This window comes from Mus caroli, unplaced genomic scaffold, assembly GCF_978045245.1.
Source record: "Mus caroli unplaced genomic scaffold, Mus_caroli_1 scaffold_18, whole genome shotgun sequence".
Classification (NCBI taxonomy): domain Eukaryota; kingdom Metazoa; phylum Chordata; class Mammalia; order Rodentia; family Muridae; genus Mus; species Mus caroli.
This window is the reverse complement of record NW_028227273.1, coordinates 36,415,262-36,424,387: the sequence shown is the minus strand read 5'-3', so window position 1 is coordinate 36,424,387 and position 9,126 is coordinate 36,415,262. Positions and strand designations below refer to the sequence as shown.

General features: G+C 37.0%; 1 pseudogene; it reads left to right on the top strand.

Moving 5' to 3' along the window:
- The first annotated feature begins 1,831 nt into the window (after positions 1 to 1,831).
- Positions 1,832 to 2,122, top strand: LOC147000386 (translation machinery-associated protein 7 pseudogene; annotated as a pseudogene).
- Positions 2,123 to 9,126: the final 7,004 nt, after the last annotated feature.

The window sequence follows — 9,126 nt, the reverse complement described above, 5'->3', positions numbered from 1 at the left end:
ATTTGACACAGGTTTTTCTGTGTAGCACTGGCTGTCCTGAAACTCACTCTGTAGACCAGGCTGGCCTCGAACTCAGAAATCTGCCTGCCTCTGCCTCCCAAGTGCTGGGATTAAAGGCGTGCACCACGACTGCCCAGAATATAGATATATTTGATTGCTAACATTCTTCTGTTTAATCTTTTCTGATCAAATTTTACCCTCTTTAGTTTCTGGTCTTCAGAGAAATTTCTTTTGAAGATTCTCTAATTTTACCTCCTCCATTGGTGTGTGTCTCTCTAGAGAATGTTTTCTTATACTTGGTTTTGTACTTTCCAAATCTAGCTTTTCTCCTTTGCTTTCTTTATAATACTTATATGAACTGTCATTCACACAGATACTTTTATTCTTTATTCATAGTTTATTCCACTGTTTGAACATATATAATTATCTGATTGAGAATTATTCTTTAATTAGTTGATCATCTATACTTTCTTATGGGTAATTTCTATCCACAAACTAGAGATATTTACAAATTCTCCTTCCAGCATATAATGAGCACCTTCTAGTGTTTTCCTTCGGGTCTTATTGCTCACAAGCTTATAGAAAATCAGATATACATGTAAGCTCTAACTATAAAGGTAAAGACTTTCCTTCCCCCACATATCACTGCTTCTCAACCTGTTTGTCACAACTCCTTGGAGACTGAATGATCCTTTCACACTGGAAAACAAAGACATTTGTGGAACCACTCATAATAGTAGCAAAATTACAGTTATGAAATGATAACAAGCATAATTTTATGGTGAGGTGTCATCACAGCATGAGGAACTCTGTTAAAGGATGGCAGCATTAGGAAGGTTGAGAATCACTGCTATAGATGGGTTACCACTGTCTTTTCCAGGACTACTCAGATTAAGTGCAATATTTGATGCCCAGAGAGTGCATGCCTTCGTTCTCTTAAGTTAACCTAGTAGACACCTGGTCCATAGAGTGTATCTTTTCTCCATGTCTCTGTGACTCTCTTTCTCTCTGTGTGTGTGTGTGTGTGTGTGTGTGTGTGTGTGTGTGTGTGTGAGGGGCAAGGGGAGAAGGAGAGGGAGAAAGAATGTTGTGTGTGAGTGCAGACATGCATGTATGCTCATGCTACTGAAAGGGTACATGTCCTTATCAAGTGCCTAGAGAGGTCATATGTAACAATAATTTCTTCCTCAATCACTTTCACCAACATTTTTTAGTCAGAGTCTCTTAATGTAGCTAGAAATTTCCAGTTGCCCTAGACTGGCTGAACAATGATCTCCAGGTTTTTACCTATGCCTGTGCCTAACCCTAGAGTTATGTACAGGAATGCATGACCATCATCAACATTATTATTATTGTTATTGTTAATAATAATAATAATAATAATAATAATAATCTTAGTTAGGGTTTTACTGCTGTGAACAGACATCATGACCAAGGCAAGTCTTATAAAAAACATTTAATTGGGGCTGACTTATAGGTTCAGAGGTTCAGTCCATTATCATCAAGGTGGAAGCATGGCAGTATCCAGGCAGGCATGGCACAGGCAGAGCTGAGAGTTCTATGTCTTCATCCAAAGGCTGCTAGTGAAAGACTGACTAAGCCCACACCCGTGACACACCTACTCCAACCAGGTCACCCCTATTCTAACAAGGCCACACCTCCAAATGGTGCCACTCCCTGGTCCAAGAAGATACAAACCATGACAATTATTGTTGTTGTTATTGTTGTTATTATTATTATCATTTCTATTTATAATTGTGCATTATTGAGGATCAAATTTGCAGGGAGTCGGCTTAGGATCAGGGTCTGGTGAAGGGACTGGGTAGGCACCATGTCGGGCTGGGAAGGTGGCAAAAAGAAGCCACTGAAACAGCCCAAGAAGCAGGCCAAGGAGATGGATGAGGAAGATTAGGCTTTCAAGCAGAAACAAAAGGAGGAACAGAAGAAACTCGAGGAGCTAAAAGCCAAGATTGAAGGGAAGGGTCCCCTGGCCACAGGTGGAATTAAGAAATCTGGCAAAAGTAAACTGTTCCTCACATCTGGGATGATGGTGACCCTCCTCTTCCATTCCTATTTAAACATCTGGAGTCCCTGTCATAGCATCTTTGATGCCTATAGCTAGAACGAAATGTTATCTTGTACCCTGTCAAACATCTGGATTCCTTGTCATAACATCTTTGCCACCTTATAGCTTGAATGAAGTGTTATCCTGAAGCCTGTTGTACATTGTAACAAACTTTTGTTTAAAAAAAAAAACACCAATAAAGTAAATAATGCAGTGGCTCACTCACTCTAGTGTTCAGCAATTCCTACCTCAGCTGTGAATTTAAAGTGAACCCAGTCTGGAATCCCACTAGAGCCTACTGTTCCATCTTCATTGTACTCTAACATCTACCACTTTGAATTAAACCAACTCATTTAAAAGCCTAAAAACAGAAAAAGTTGAAGGGAAATACTTTAATACCTGAGTTCTTTATTCAATATGATGTAATATCTTAAATGCTTCAGGAGTAGGTCCCCCTGGCCCTGCAAGGAGTTCTGCAGGTATCATAATGCATGTCATCCATTATGTTCCAGGCAGACTTACCCTATGTCTTCTCATTCACTTTTTGCCTTCATATATATTCAACTTTATCAAATAGAAAAACCTTTCAATTCTCTCTGCTTTATTGGGTATGTACACAAACAAAGACAGTATTAGAGATTTCAAAAACTACTATCAATACTTGTTTTGATAGGGTTAGATGTGTTGTTGTATTATGTGTACTCATGTGCAGGTACCCATGTGTGTCCATTGGTATGCATACACATAAATGAACATGCATGTAGAAAGTTATTTCCTCAGGTCACAATCCATCTTCTTGGTTTTGAGGAAGGGTCTGTCTCTGAACCTGCTATGTGCCAAGTCTGATATCCTGGCTGGCATTGAGCCCTAGGGATCCACCTGACAGTGCCTCCCAACACTAGAACTGTAAGTATCACCCACACATCTGGATTTCATATATAGGTTCTAGGGACAGAATCAAGATCTCTGAGCTTGCACATTAAATACTTCACTGTTGGAGACATCTCCTCATTAAACATTTTGGTCAAGTAAGTTTTTAAAACTATTATCCTTTTTTGGCATTTTTTGGCATATAAAATTAAATACTAAAATTTACTTACAAATACGTCAAGGAAAGACTTTTTTTCCATGCTCAACTTCAAGTTTTGAAGTATGTAGTTCTGGTAAACAGGCAAATCAGTAATCATCCCATTGGTGTTCTGAGCTGCAGCTTCATTTGGCCGACTGGTGCCTTTTTTCTATCGCCTGGTCTGTTGGTACTCATTTGCTAGGAAAACCCAGAGTTGAGACGAGGCAGATAGGAAGAGGACAAGCTAACAATGTCATAAAATTGCTCTTCCAGGTCAGTGAGCTGATTCACTGTAATCAATAAAGATGCATACCTGCACACCTAACAAATGAATTTCATCCTCTGAGCTGAAAGAGTGGAAGGAAATGAACCAACTCCTAAACTCCTGGGCAAGTCTACCATGACATGTACATGGGTATAGCTAGTCATACAAACATACTCAGGCATAAACACACACACACATACACACACAAGTTAACATACAAAATAAATACATTTAGGATAAATTGTTTTAATATTACCCTACATTTTCCTGTTATATAATTCTCTAAAAACTTTGCAAGACTAGTTAATTTTGCTATTTTGCAGCACTGATTTTGATCATTTTGTCAGGCTTCTTATTGCTTTTCCACAGAAGAGAATGGCATTTTCATGGGCATTCCAGAGATATTGTTATGAAGAAAGAAAAGAACACAGTGACACAGAGAACTGTGGTCTGGCTGTAGTTATGGTAGCAGGAAGTAGCAATACAGCTATCAATCAGATTCTATCAGTTGCACTGAAGAAATGGGAACTTGTGAAATATTTGTGATGTTGTGAGTTGAGCTGACAGGTAGTAGTATCAAGTCCTATTGGGTTCGTTGAAAAGATACTAATCAATAGATTTTGCCAGGAAGCACAGATTTCAGGTCTAATACTTTCACATTTTGTGGATTAACATGATTCCCAGCAGGTGATGTTGCCTGTTCAATGAAAGTCAACACAGTTTGTGTTGTTCATAGTTGTTCTTTCATTTATCACAAGAAAAATAATCAAGATTCTCATTCAAAAATCCAATTGTAAAGCCAGCAGTGGCAGAGATGCAGGCGCAGCATGACAGTGTTGCCCACAGAAAGGTCAGGAGTTCCCATAATCTTTTATGGTGCTTGATTCAGGTCAAACAGGACCCATGGCTTCAACACAGATGAACATTTCAGAATGAACAAGTAGGAAGCAGAGATGGAATTTATTAACATGGTAGTGTAATAGACTCCATAAAAAGAAAAGTATACATGAGAGTTCAGACGTCATACTTAAGTGTAATACCAGTCTATACAAGCCATTGTTGTTGCTCTTGGATCACATTTGGAAGGCCTGTTAAAAATGTCTTTCTTCCTTTTGACAGCTGAGATGATAGGGTGGATCTGAAAGTGCCTTGAGTGAAATTTTAACTTAATAAAATAAAATCAGGAGACAACAATGTTAGCTGAGACAATGGCATGAGACTATATTCTCTTTACTGTAAAGATTTCTGGTGTGATTGCTAGAAGATTGAAGGTTACATCTGCAAAGAGAAAAAAGAAAAAAATCTAACATAAATGTCATTAATATTGTTAGTGTGTGTGTGTGTGTGTTTGTATGTTTGTATGTATGTGTGTAGTGTGTGATATACTTGAGTGTTCTTACGGTGTCTACATACATATTAGAATTTGTAAAATGTGCTTGTTTGTGTGTGCATGTGTGGTGCCCAAAGGCAGATTTGAGTCATATTCCTATATACGTATTCTTTTTCCTTTTTCTTCTTTTTTTGGAAATAGCATCTCTCTATTCAGCTTCTGGTTACTGGTTCAGAGATCCACATATCCCATTTCTCCTAAAACCCAGAGTTATAGGCATATCTGGACTCTTTCTTCGGTGTTTAAAATGAACCCGTGATAGCATTGAATTCACTTTACTCACCATGTTGAAATGACTGATTTTCAGCAGGTAATAGTCTTTAACTAGACCACGGGTTTAACCAGACCACTAGGCTCTTTTCCCTTCTAATGTCATAATTTCCCCTGTCTTTCTGTTCTGCCTTTGTATTACAACAATAACAGTAAAATAGAAGGCTTTTCTGAATTTCCCATCTCTGCCTCAATATAAAGAGAGTACAATTGAATCTTGTATCAGCAAATAAATGATGTTTACCTCATCTACTGATTTCCCTGGGCTCAAATGGTCAAACAGAGCCACCTTCACATGGGAATACCAGACACACACTCTTGACTTTGTCATCCTGTCATAAAACAGGAGAGTAGATGCATGAGTCACCCTTGGCCCACATAAGGCAAGGTATCAAGATTCCCATTATCTTCAACTCACTCTAAAACAACCAAGATAGACCCAAGGGATGTCAACAGCCATGACATTCAATAGGATATGCTCTATACAGAGATTTCCTGACAACTAAACAGTTTCATTGCTGAGGATGTGACACCTGTTAAATCAAAACATGTCTGTGCATTTTCACAGGGTGAAGGACTAGAATTATCAACATAGAGACCATAGTTTATGCAATAAAGCCTTATTATTTTTCTCCATCAAACACACCCCATTTTACTCGGAAGTAGAGAGTAGAATATGTAAATAAAGAAATGTAAGGCAAAATCTGCTCAGAGTGCATTGACATCTATGCAGCGGTATTTATTTCAGTAAAACGTCAGGTAAGTAATACAAGAGAGTGTCTGATCGCTGTGGAAATAAATACATTTCAATGCTTACTGTAAATTTGTCTCCTTTCTACTCCTGTAACCATCTGCAAAGTTCCAGTTGTATATCTTCAAAAATGACTGAAAACAAGGAAACAACAAAAGCACCTCCCTGCAATTAATTGTATTTTTCACAGAAAATAACATCATAATCATTCCAAATCTGTTTCCTTGCTTACATTGTTTCTGATTATGGGCGAGCTTAAGAAAACAGAAAAGATTTTTTAAAAACTTTTTTTAATTAGATACTTTGTTTATTTACTTTTCAAATGCTATCCCTTTTCCTACTTTCCCCTCAGAAAACTCCCATCCCTTTCCCGCTCCTCCTGCTCACTAACCCACCCACGACCCACCCACTCCCACTTCCTGGCCCTGGCATTTCCCTACACTGGGGCACAGAACCTTCACAGTACCAAGGGTCTCTCCTCACATTGATGTAGGCTATCCTCTGCTACATATGTGGCTGGAGCCATGAGTCACACCATGTGTACTCTTTGGTTGGTGGTTTAGTCCCTGGAAGCTCTGGGGATATTGGTTAGTTCATATTATTGTTCCTTCTGTGGGGCTGTAAACCCCTTCAGCTCATTGGGTCCTTTCTCTAGCTTCTCCACTGGGGATCCAATTCACATTTGTTACTTGATCAACAGCACCATAGGTATATTCTGAGATTTACACAAATATACTGCTGAATATAAATGAACACAAACATACACATGCACATAGGCAAACTGGAGAGTGTGCACATGTGTACCTTAAATTTTTTCAGTACCTTACTGAACAGATCTATACACAACTATTTGGGCTTCCTTTAAGAAATCCTGTGATCCCCGTATTTAGGGGGTTTGGGCATTAGTTTCTCATTCTTCTCTATGTATTTATTAGTCAAAGTCATCCTGTTTGCACTTTCTTCTATTCATGTGATGAAAGAGAAATTCCTGATACATCTTGCTGTACTTCTATGAAAATTTGTATCACCAGATTCAAATATCCATATAAATACATCTAAACTTAATTGACTCTATATTTTCTGTCCTCAAATAAGTCCTATTGATGTTTAAGTCTTCAATAGATATTTTTCAAGGCTATCTAACATATAATTTGTAATGATACTTGTCAATTACATACAACCCACTGAGATATAATCTGTTTAATTCTTATTTCCTCCTCTCTTCCCATCTGACAAACCTAACCATTTTCTTAGCCATTGACTAAAACCAGCATACAGTCTGATTCTTTTGTGAAAGTTGATTTATCTGTTTGGAAGATACATTTTTTTTTACTGCTTTCGATTCCCATAGTCTAAACCAATTATCTGCAAGCAAAAACAATACAAATAAAATAAAATGCCTTTTTACTACTATATTACTAGGTTAAATGACCATATTTTCTTTTTCAGGAATGTGTTAATTGTTTTCATTTTATTGTTTTATTGTTTTTCCAAATAAAATAATGTTCGAGTGTATAAAAGCATAAGTACACACATTTGTGTCGACATGCATAAATTATAAAGGAAATTTCGGCTAACAGAATTATTAATAAATAATGAGTCTCTGTAATTCACTGTGGCTGAAAAAACTGTAATCACACCAGTGTTATTACATATGATAACCAGTTACATCACTCAATTATGTGTGCATATGAACACATACACATATAAAGGTAAAACATATGAACTATCTCATTTCTTAGGTTTTTGCATTTAAAATTAAAAAGTATATTTTTTTGTAAAGTGTCACAACCATGGATGTAGTGAGAGAACTAATACAGTTTCAGACATTAAACATTTCCTGGATTAGTATTGCTGGTAACACATTACCACTGAGATAAAACCCCAACATCATCCTGGTATATTTTTAAAAGACAACTATATTTAATCATCATCATAAGATGGATAATTATCTTTAAATCTCTCTTAATAAATTTCAAGTTTTATATAGCCCCCTAGGTACAGCATTCCTTCCTCAAAGCAAATGGACTTTTCTTTTGCTTGGCATAGATTTCGTAAGTGTGGTGTAGAAGACCTGTTAGCACAAAGCATAAATAACACCAGAATTCATCTCTACTCACTTGATATTTACAGAATATCACACGTATCAGCTACAGAAAAAGCTATATTTTAAAGGAACACAGTTTCCTGGGATTTTATTCAACTTATTATGTTTTTCAAGTTAACTTTTAAAAAAATTTCAAGTGCTAGAAACATTATAGAATATGTTTTCTCACCAGAATCAAATAATATTAGCAATAGGTAACATCCAAGAAAGTTAAAAATCCTAAATTTTATAACACTATTTATTTATAAATAGTGTATATGTGCATATATTTATGTTTCTTTTACATTATTTGTAATTTTTTTCCTTTTTATATTTACTCCAGGTCTCATTTAAACCCTAGTTGCCTCAAAGTCACTAAGTAAAACAACACTATTGATAGCTGATTGTCTCCAACTTCTATGAGTTGGGATTTTTTTGGCTAGTGTTGAGGATGGGAGCCTGGGCTCCATATATGCTTAGAAACTCTCTGCCAGATGTTCTTTAACTCAGCCCAATATTTATATAATAAAGTTGTATACACACAGAATTTTCAAGAGTGGAGGCTGTGAGAACGCAGAAAGTATGCTAAGCTACATGGCCACAATTGCATGGCATAACAGGAAGTTCATTAAGAGACAATATCCAGCTAAAGGTACTTTATTTTTGATTATCTTTCTGCAGATTAGCAGTTAGGTGAATTTCTTCTTTCATAATCAATTAGATCAATTAGTTTGCTCATATCATTTATGCTTCCCCCTATATCCTAGTTCATCTTTCCCCTTCCTTCAGTTTTTGTAACTCTTTTGCTCTGACAGCTTTATTGAAATGCCCAGACAGTTAAACGCAGATAAGCCTGATAAGCCATTGGAGACTGAGAGGTGAACAAGGTTTCTTGTAGGGCAAGAATCGGGGTAGAAAGCATGGAGGTGTTGTGGTGAGCTCTAAGGGCAGCCTCTAGGAATTTAGCAAGAATTTGTTATTGGGCTAGGACAAGGAATTAGGCTCAAGATGAATACAGTTGAGGAATATGTTCTTTCTTTCTTTCTTTTTTTTTTCTTTTATTTACACTATTTACATTTCAAATGTTATTCACTTTCCCAGTTCCCCTCTGGAAACCCCTTATCCCATCCTATCTTCCCCTGCTTCTATGAGGGTGTTCCCCCACCTACCTACCCGGGCATTCCCCTCTACTGGGGCATCAAGCCTTCATAGAACCAAGGTCCTCTTCTC